Source organism: Petaurus breviceps, unplaced genomic scaffold (assembly GCF_028583685.1).
Source record: "Petaurus breviceps papuanus isolate PSGF00001 unplaced genomic scaffold, PetGlider_PUasm1.0 551, whole genome shotgun sequence".
NCBI classification, from domain to species: domain Eukaryota; kingdom Metazoa; phylum Chordata; class Mammalia; order Diprotodontia; family Petauridae; genus Petaurus; species Petaurus breviceps.
The window spans coordinates 36151502-36162529 of NW_027186372.1; the positions used below are offsets into that span (position 1 = coordinate 36151502).

At 40.8% G+C, this 11028-nt stretch overlaps 1 long non-coding RNA gene across 2 annotated transcripts in view; it reads right to left on the minus strand.

Annotated features, from left to right (window-relative positions):
* Positions 1-5048: 5048 nt before the first annotated feature.
* LOC138172787 (uncharacterized) overlaps positions 5049-11028 on the minus strand; it is a 7504-nt gene continuing 1524 nt past the window's right edge. Inside the window, exons 1-4 of one of the 2 annotated variants that reach the window (XR_011171245.1) lie at positions 8413-8567; positions 7798-7913; positions 6914-7039; positions 5049-5578 (exon numbers count right to left, since the gene is read on the minus strand). This is a non-coding gene — a long non-coding RNA (uncharacterized lncRNA). Of the gene's footprint in view, positions 5579-6913; positions 7040-7797; positions 7914-8412; positions 8568-11028 lie in introns of those variants that run through there. The other variant, XR_011171246.1, reaches the window with a different exon arrangement.

Consider the following 11028-nt stretch of genomic DNA (forward strand, 5'->3'; position numbering starts at 1 on the left):
TTATAATAATTTCATCTGGAAGTTTTACTGATATAAATCAGTTGCTTGTAACAAGGAGACCAAAAGAGCCCAGAGAGTGCCGTAGTTAACAGATACTTTCTGTACTTGCCCAGTGAAAAGACTTGGCAACAAAGAGAAACAGATTTAGAATGCAACCCAATTTGTAAAATCTTATGGGAAAGGCTAGGGGAAGGTTATGAGCAGCAGTGCCTCCGAAAACGGAAGCAGTGAAGGGTAAAACTCGTTTAAAGAAAGCTTGATGAGAGACTCAACTAAGCAGAGCAACTCCAAGGTCCTATAAAGAGGAAACCTAAAGAAGGAAAACAAACAGATAAAAGATAGAAAAGATCTATGAAGATTGTCGCAACAAACTCATCAGTATCAAGGACTGTGGACCTACCGCCCATGAATTCTAACATCACAATCCCATATGAATTTCCTGCAGAGGTAGAAATGGTGCTAAAGAGAACAAATCACCCGGACTAGGTCAAGTGTACATAGAAGAGCTCTGTGCAATTGTGAGGTTGTTGAGGACTGAATCATGAGCTATCTGAAAAATGAGAATTTATCAAAAGTATGTTAAAAAAAAAAGGCAACTACAAACTGCAATTACTAGCCTATTTGCTTATAACCCTATCTATATGTATATTTATAAGAATACTCTATACCTGCATAGCTCGTTGTAATGGGAATGTAAATTTTGAAGATCTTCCCTGCCCCTAGGCTAAAGTGCACCTGGAGCCTGGGGTGGGAGGCTTGTTTTTCAGTAAATACTTCTTGATTGGCCTGTGAGTCAATAAGGTTGTTACATTCTCTGAGCCAGGAGAAGGCTATATAAGCCCTGATGTGCAGCTTTGTTTTGGGGCTCACTTTGAGAAGTGTTCTGTGATTTGATCTGGATTCTAGGAAGCCGTTGTCCAGAGGCCCCCCCCCCCCCCCCCCCCCCCGCTTTGAAAAACCCAGATGTTGAAACCCAGATGTTGATTTGGTATGGATGTAATGGTTGGACAGTTTGGAAAGCTGTCTACTTGATCTGTTTCTGTCTTGATAATTCTGCCTGTATACTTTGAAGTTCAGAGTGCTGACTTTTTTCCCCTGAACGAGGTAAGCGATATATGTTTGACTGATTAAAGTAAACTTGTTAACCCATTTTGAGTTGCTTTCCTTTAACAAAGCAGATCTAAGAACCTGTATGGGCAGCCACCCTGGGGACACTGGGGTGCTTGCTGATACACTCATGCATGGATTAGCCCACCCAGCATGTAGCCCTCAGGCATGGTGTCAGATGTAGCACCCACACCACCCTTTAGCCTAACCCACCCACCCCTAACCTGGCTTCATGCTAGCATATGGCTACTGCTCCAACTTTCTCTTAGGGTTCCAATTCTGGTATGTGTGTGTAGGAGGTGGGGAAGGTTAGGGAATACACTCCTACTAATCACTACTGTAGCTCCTGAACCCCATAAGTATGCTTCCCATTTACTAAAAAACAAAAAAAACAGTTACAGTGAAACCATTGACTTTTAAACTTGAAACATAATAAGTGATAAGTCAAAAGCAAGAATAATTATAGCATTTACTCAATAGAACATTGTAGTATATGAAGAATCATGAGTCTTACTCAGTAGGCAAGAGAAGCATATGGTAGGTATGGATAGGCTACAAAATTTTACAGCTACATAACTACAAAGAACCTGAGTAAATAAGGATAAGAAAGAAATATATGAATTGAGAGAGACCTTTGGGCTCCTGACTTAGTGGTCCTCTCCTCTGCTGGGGTGGTTTTAGATCGCAGGAGCAAAAACCTCTGCCTTTTCCTAAACTGCTGCCTCTGATTTTCTTTCCTCTTTCAGTTTCCCTCCAGGCCCAGGGGCTAAAGGAGGAAGAGATTTTTGCCTTTGGTCCATGATGTCATTAAATGTATGGATTAAGATGGTGTAGACATGCACCAGGAGCTCACAGTCCAGAAGACCAGGTTCCAGGTTATGCCTGAGTTATCAATTTCAGTCTAGAAAAGCAGTGGCAGCAACTCCAGCATCTCCAGAAACAAGCCAGAGCCCAAACCAAACCTTTGCAAAAACGAGAAGAACCTTTCTGCATGTTTGAAATCCCCAAAGGATAGATTAAAGTAGTCTTGTTATGGTGACAAAAATGGAACCAAAAGTGCATAAACTATTTTTTTCTTTTCCCCTTCCCCATCCCTTCAGTTCAAGGGTGGTTCTGTGTGAACACCAGTGATGCATTCTATAGAGCAGCTCTTTTTACACTTCTTGGTTTGCTGTGCCAGGTGGTGCTGGAACTGGGACAGATTGAGAGGGGAGAGGAAATACATACATACCAGCATTTTTAGGTGTGAATTAAAGTCCCACTGAAGGGGAAAAAAAGAAAAAGAAGAGCTGGCCGTGTGGTGAGAATGAGTGATAACTGATTGGCAATCTGTGCTCCACTTCTTTTAGAAACGTCAAATGGAAATAAGGAATTGCCCGAAGAACCACAGGCGGTCCTGTGAGGGGAAGCCAGAGGCAGGAGTCACAGGGGATGAGCAGCTACGGCCTGGCTGCAATCTGCATGGCTGGGAAGACTCCTCATCATAGCTAGCTTTAGCATAACACTTTGAGGTTTGTTTTGTTTTGCTTTACAAATGTTATCCTCATTTTATCATCACAACAACCCTAGGAGGTACATCCTATTATTTTCTCAGTTTTTACAGATGAGGAAAGTGAAGCAGAGAGGTTAAGTGACTTGCATAGGGTCACACAGCCAGCAAGTATCTGAGGTTGAATTTGAACTCAGATCTTGCTGACTCCAAGCTCAGTGATCTCTCTACTGAGCCCCAGGCAGTCACTATCAGAGCTCCATTTGGCTTTTTTTTTTTTTTTAATATTTGACAACTCAGGTGTAGGTATAGCTGTGGGGACTGCAGCTGTTTCTCTGGGTTGCCATGGTCTGGGAGGGAAGGAGTGCATCGCTTCCTATTCTCCCCTGGTTTTTTAAGAGCAGAGTGGGGTTATTTGAATAAACCTGACCAACTGCCCCAGGAGGAATTTCGGAGGACTGGGATCCAATTGGAAGAAGAGAGTCAGGTTTCGTTTTTTTTTTTTTCCCAGAGCCGTTAGCCTGTGGGGAGCATTTATACAGTACCTATATGTAGCTCTATGGTGAGAGATGTCTTACACAGGGGAAAAAGGCATGTCAAACTGTGACGTCACCATAAGACAACACTGAAGTGAGGAATAAGACCTGGTTTTAAGATAGATGGGAAGGTCTTTCCTCTAAGTCTCTGGGAAATGGAAAATTTTTATATAGAGGCTGTGAGAACCACAGTAAAATAGGAGGTGTCAGAGGACCTTTGCACTTGTGTCAGGAGATTGAGTGTAGCCCATAAACATACTCTGCTAAGAGAGGGACTCAGGATTGCTGTCCCTCTTAGGGGCTGAAGTACCCTTAGAAAGCAGACACTTGCAGTTAGGTGTCTCAGGGGATAAAGCATTGGACCTGGAGACAGAAAGACCTCAGTTCAAATCCAGCCTAATACACTTACTAGCTATGTGACCTGGGGCAAGTTTCTTAATTTCTGTCTGCTTCAGTTTCCTCAACTCTAAAATAGGGATGATAACAGCATCTACACCCCAGGGTTGTTGTGAAGATCAAATGAGATAATATTTGTAAAGCATTTTGCACAATGCCTTACATACAGTAAGCATTATAGAAATGCCAGCTATTATTATTAACTACCATCATCTTCTGGGAGCTGAAAAAGACCTGCAGGAAAAAAGGTACAAAGAAAGACTTCATAGATAGCTTTGGATGGGATCGCTGTCGTGGAGGTGAAGGTCTGGGTGTTCTCAGCTGGAACCTAATGAGGCTCACCCAATAAAACTGTATCACCTCTGGAGATAGGGTTGCTCAGTGTACAGGTTTTTGTTTTAAGTTTTATGTCCTGTACCTTGTAGAAGTACCTGTTCCTCCTTTAAGGCTTGTGTAGCTGCATGCTTGTAAGGGGAGCAGGTGAGGGATTCTCATACAAGGAGAGCTAACCAGATGATTTATACTTTTGGTCTTCAGCACTTATCACCTAGGTTTTTATAGGCACAGATTTTTAACGAAAATTTAGTTTTAAAGATACAATCAGTTGTCTATTTTCTGAGCACTAGGATCCCGTCTCCAACACTGCAATATTTCTCAGATGTGAAACATTCCAAAATCTCCTATTAAACGACTTATATAATAAGATGCTAACACAGCACTAACATACTAACATAATCCTAACACAATTACCAACATGATAAATTGCCACCATAATAATTAAGACTAATTGTCACATACACAGTGAACAGTATATGTTATGAGGTAGTCAAAGACAGTATCTATGTAGCTATATTTATGGCTGGCTTTTATATAGCTTTGAGGTTTGCAAAAACACTTTACATTGTTATCCCATTTGATCCTCAAAACAACCCTAGAAAGTAGGTGCTATTATTATCTTCATTTAACAGATGAGAAAACTGAGGCAGACAAAGGGGAAGAAACGTTCCCAAGGTCACACAGCTAGAAAGTATCTGAGGCTGGATTTGAAGTGAGGTCTTCCTCCCTCCGGGTCCAATGCTCTATCCACTGTATCGCCCCAGTAAAACCATCTGGGCAGATGGACTAAACCAGGTTGAGGGTAAAACCAACAGGCCTCAAACTCATCAGTGAGTTAGGGGAATGTTGCCCCAAGCACGTAAAGACTTCTTCTGGTGGAATGGGTGAATGAGAACAATTTGTTCCACTTAGAGCCAAGTGGAGCATTTGGAGCTTGGTCAGATGTCAAAGATGCCAAGGTCATCCACTGCAGATTGGTTCATTGCCATTTGTCCTGCCGTTGGGACTTCAGTGACTCTGGAAGGAAGAGCGAGGCTGATGACTTTGTGCAACTCTGCCTCACTGAAATTCAATTCACACCTATGAGGATCCCAAAGTGGAATGGGCCACATCAGAAGGGAGCAGGTCCCCTCCTTAATGGAAGTCTTCAAGCAAAGACTCAAAGACCATTTGTCCAGTATGTCCTAGAGGAGTTTCTTTTTCTTTTATTATAAATAGTATTTCATTTTTTCCCAATTACATGTAAAGATAATTTTCAACATTCATTTTTTATAAGATTTTGATTTCCAAATTTTTCTCCTTCCCTTCCCCCTTCGCTCCTCCCTGAGATGGCAAGCAATCTGATGTAGGTTATACATGTGCAATTTTGTTAAACATTTTCATGTTATTCATGTTGTGAAAGAAGAAACAGAACAAAAGGAGAAAAAAAAACAAAAAAAAACCCCAAAACAAAGAAAAGTAAAAATATTATGCTTTGAACTGCATTCAGACTCCATAGTTCTTTCTCTGGATGTGGATAGCACTTTCCATAATGACTCTTTTGGAATTGTCTTGGATCATTGTATTGTTGAGAAGAGCTAAGTCTGTCAAAGTTGATTATCACACAGTGTTGCTGTTAGTGTGCACACTGCTCTCCCGGTTCTGCTCACTTCACTTATCATCAGTTCTTTTAAGTCTTTCTGGGTTTTTCTGAAGTGCACTCGCTTATCATTTCCTAGAGAACAATAGTATTCCATTACATTTATATACCACAGCTTGTTCAGCCATTTCCCAATTGATGGACATACCCTCTAGAGGAGGTTCTTATACAGATATGGGTTGGACTAGGTCAGGGGTGGGGAACCTGCAGAAAGCCGCATGTGGACTAGTTGGCCACTGAGGTACCTTCCAAATCTGAGACTGAGGCTCATTCCTGTGATCATGTAGACAAAAACCTAGGAAGGTTCAGAACAGTCCTTGGGGCTCAACAAACACCTAAGGTTCCATTTTTGCTTCTACTAGCACATGGTAGATAAAGGTTGGTTCCTTCTTTCTGACTGAGCATGAGAGCAGTACCTCTGTATGAGAAGCAAGGTGACCTAAAGTTGTTGGTTGTTTTTTTTTAGCTGTGTCTGAATCTTTGTGACCCCATTTGGAATTTTCTTGTCAAAGATATAGGAGTCGTTTTCTATTTCTTTCTCCAACTCATTTTACAGATGAAGAAACTGAGGCAAACAGGGTTAAGTGACTTTCTCATGGTCACACAGCTAGTAAGTGTCTGAGGTCAGATGTGAACTCATGAAGATGAGTCTTTACAAATCTAAGCCCCACACTCTATCCACTGCCTGAGCTGCCCTGAGCTAACATGGCCTATTTTAAAACAAAAACAAAACTTTACCTGCCTATTTAAAAAAATTAATCTTTCATATATTTGAGTATTTCACATAGCAATGGGGTTTTGTTTTACAAAATGCTTTCCATCCATTATCTTATTTGATCTCCACAACAACCCTATGAGACAGATAGGGCAACTGTTTATTAATCCTAAGAAACTAGGAGTGCTGGACCTGGAGTGAGGAAGATCTGGGTTCAAATATAGCCTCAGGTATTTATTAGCTATGTAACCTTGGGCAAATCACAACCTCTGTCTGTGTCAGTTTCCTCATCAGTAAAATGGGGATAATGATCACATCTACCTCCTGAGTTGTTGTAAGGATAAAATGAGATTATATTTGTGAAGAGCTTTGCAAATCTCAAAGCACTATATAAATATTAGCTACTATTATTATTATTTCCTTCTTAGAGCAAAGGTAAACTGAGGCTCAGGGAGGATAAGTGGTTTGCCTAATGTCACACAACTAGTGAGAAACCAAGTTGGGACTAGACACCAAATTCCCTGACTTTAAATTTTGTGTTCCTTTCATGAAATCTCTCAATGTGATGTCCCAAATGAGTCAAACAGAAAGTACAGAATAGCTCCCCAGTTGAAAGGGACACCAGAACCTATCGAGGTCGACTCCCTCCATTTACAGATGAGGAAACTGAGGCTGAGGGATATAAAATAACTCACCTCAGGTCACTCAGGCAGGTAAGTGTAAGATGTGGGATTTGAACTCAGGGTCTCTTGATTCAGAGTCATTGTTCTTTCCACCATCTCCTTCTGCCTCCATGTAATCAGATGGAAGACTAGACCATTCTGATAACGATCAAGAAAAATCGAGTGTTTCTGAGAGGAGTTCAAACTAGTAGCAACTTTTTATAAGAAAGTTGACATATGCCAAAAGCATTCTGGTCAGAAAACATTACCAAGGCATTTCTGATTCTTTCCATGACCAAGGCTCTGGATGAGAGGCTCCCTTCTTCTCCATGTCCCTCCCACCATACCCCGTTATCCCCATAGCTCATCACTTTTGCTCACACGTTACTAAATCTGGAGCCAGGATATGCCCCGAGTATTGATGCAGCCAGCAAATTTCTGCCCAGAAGTAAAGATGCTTTTCTTGGCCGATAGTTCTTTTACTTGGCTCCATTTTGAATGGTTTAATATTTTGCAGCCTGATAGAAATTAGAATAGGAGGCAGGCTGTCACAGTGATCAGAGGACCAGCTTTAGAGTCAAAAAGATCTGCCTCATAATGTCTATGAGCAAGTCTCTCCACTTCAGTGCTACAAAAAATTCTCAAAGTTTCTAGGTTACATAAAAGTTACTGATGTGCATCTTGGGCAGGTATGTGGCACATTGGGCAGAGTGCTGGGCCTGGAGTCAGCAACACTCATCTTCCTGAGTTCAAATCTGGCCTCAGACACTTACTGGCTGCGTGACCCTGGGCAAGTCACTTAACCCTGTTTGCCTCAGTTTCCTAATCTGTAAAATGAACTGGAGAAGGAAATGGCAAACCACTCCAGTCTCTTTGCCAAGAAAACCCCAAATGGGATCACAAAGAATCTGACATACCTAAAAATGACTGAACAGCAACAAATGCATCTTCAAAGAAGATTCCTCATCAGGACTTCCCCACACAGCTGAAATAACAGTTGTGGACCAAAAAAGAACACCCCTCCTCAATGAAACTAAATCAGAACAAAAGAAAGAGATGTTAGAAAAACATTTTAAGTCTCCTTTGCATTCCCAGACTTTGGAAAAAATAAAACCCATTATGCTCATCAGTAACCAGCAACGCTTACTCAGAGCATTCATATACAGCTTAGTCTGCTCTGAACAGAGCTGGTGTTTCCCAAACCACACACAATAGGGTCATCACATAGATATTCCCCTACTGGAACTAACTATATCCTGTCTGGAATTCTGTCTCTGAATGAGTACATATCATTTGCTTTAGAAGAAAAAAGCAGGAGACTTGGTTTCTAGACCTTTACTACTAATTAGCTGTGTGACCCAGGAACCCATCTTGGCTTCATTTTGCTTGTTTGCAACTCTAAAAGGATCCATGATACTGGGACTCTCACAATAGACAGCTCAGGTTCTATGCCAGCCATTCTTTAAACAGGGAAGAAGAGTTCTGGACTTTGAGGTGATCGCTTTGTTCGGTGAAGCATTAGGTTTGATTACCTGTATTTCAGCATCAGAATCATAAATGTCATTACTGCTCAGAAAGTCATTTAGCTACCACAGCACACTGGTCTTCCAATGGAACAGGGGCCTTCTGTTGTTCATTATGGACTAAGGGTGATTCCAAAAGCCAGATGATTTCAACATGGACAGTATTTCATCTGGCGGGAAGACAAAGGGAAAAATAAACAAGCTCCTGATTGGAGGGTATAAAATGCTTAATATAGCCGATAGGAGGAAGAATTGTTACGATTCTCTGCCTATTTTTTTCTTTTTCAGTGTTTCAGATCACCCTCATCCTCAAAGAACATTAAAGTAATGAAGTTAGATACTCAAGGGAATAGACTTCAAGTTATTTTTTTGGCGGGGGAGGGTGAGTGATGTTAGAAATGTACCCATATAGACAACACAGGTACTTTTATTCCTCCATTAATTCTGATTCATTTCATGTCTGGTCCTTTCTTTGGAGCCATTGAGGAGATAGAATTCCACTTCTGAGCCTGTCCTAATGAAACACAGGCCTAGACATCATGCCATCTTTGCACGTTCAAAATGAGTAACTAGTTTATCTTATCAGCCAGTCCACATTTGTTGCTGTGTCTTTCCTATTTCATAACTAAAAGGAAACTGGGCTTTGGAAACTGGTGCCATTACATTTGAGGCCTGCCACATAAAAGAAAGGAAAATCCATGTGGTGTCTAATATACAAAAAATGAAGGGGGGAGGGGGGAAGCTCACCTCCATATAGGTAGTCATGTCTTATCTTATTAACTAATCCTTTTGTGGAAAGGGATTTACCTCAAGGACATTTCTAAGTCCCTGTCTCTCCCCCTCCTTCATGTTTATCTTTCCTTATTCCAACAACTGTTTTGTTTCTTTGCAAAAGAAAGCTCCTGGATGATGTTGAGAGCCCAATCTGACTTTCTTTAGATATGTCAGTCAGTCAATAAACACTTATGAAGGACCTACTATGTACTAACGATGGGGATATAAAACAAAGGCTAAAGATAACCCTTATTCTCAGGGAATCTACAGGCTAATGGAGGAGACCACATGCTAACAGCTGTGTATAAACAAGCTACAGACAGGATAAATTGGAGATAATCAGCAGAGGGAAGGCACTAGAATTAAGAGGGATTGGAAAAGGCTTCCTGTAGAAGGTGGGATTTGAGCTAGGACTTGAAGGAAGCCAGGAGGCAGAGGTTAGGTGGGAGAAAATTCCAAGCATGGAGAAAAAACCAAGTGATTCTGTTATATGATAGTAAGATGACAATTTGGTTCATTCTTTACTTCCTTTGAGACCACTCAAGCACCATCTCCTGCAAAAGGCCTTTTCTGATTATTTATGTATTACTCCTCTCTCCCTCCTAAAATTACCTTGTATGATTCTGTAATATACTTGGTGCTAATTTATCTTTGTACATGTAGTGAGTCCCCAGTAGAGTCTAAGCTTCTTGAGGGAAAAGGCTATTTTGGCTTTATTTGCTAGCCAGGTGGTGCAATGGACAGAGCACTAGGCCTGGAATCTAGAAGGCCTAAGTTCAACTATGGCCTCAGACACTTAAAAAGCTGTGACCTTGGGCAAGCTATTTAATCTCTGTTTGCCTCAGTTTCTTGAACTATAAAAGGGGGATAATAATTCTAACTGTCTCCTAAGGATGTTGTAAAGATCAAATGAGACACTATTTGTAAAGCGCTTAAGCACAGTGTCTGGAACATAGTAGGCACTATATAAATGGGGCTCTTCTTCTTCCCAGTGCCTAGCATAAAGCCTTATACATATAGACACTTAACAGATGTTTGCTGTTGTCAAATTGTCCATGAATGCAAACATGCTTTATAAATGTAATTCTAATTCTCAATTGATTTATCTTGGATTTACATCACCTTAATTTCCAAATATATCCCTCTTCCTTCCTCTTCCTAGTGAGCCATCCCTTGTAATAAATAATTTTAAAGATAGAGGGGAAAAACAGGTCAGCAGGAATAACTAAGACAGCAACTGAGTCTGGCATATGGAACATATGCTGTGTTCCATACTCATAATCCCCATCTTTTACAAAGTCGGGAGGGAGGGACATTGTAATGTACTTTTATAGAATTGACACTATAGCCACATTTAGAAACCATTTTCTATGATTTCTGACAGTATATCAACTACAAAATATTGTCCTCATTTTTTCTGCCATCTCTCATACATACCTTATTCTCAAAAACTTAGGTTTCTTTGGTGACAGAGGTGACTGGCTCCACATAATCCTGCAGAACTGAATTTTTATATGCCCTTCCAAGTACAGTGGAACTGAGCTCATTGTCAAACACTTTGTGAGATTTAATGATCATTTAAAAGTGACTTTGGGGAACAAACACAGCCCTTTCAAAGCCAAATCTCGAGGTCCCCCCATATCCGTGTTAATACTAGTGAAATGAGGTAGAATGTAGAGGCTATGATTAGATGGTTCAGACCCTATTACTTTAATTTTAAAAAGTGTTTTCTTCCTTCCACTCTCTCTGTGTTTGTCTCTCCATCATAGTATAGTATTCCTGTAGATAGGTCTGCCTCTCTTTTTCTTCCTTCCTTCCTTCCTTCCTTCCTTCCTTCCTTCCTTCCTTCCT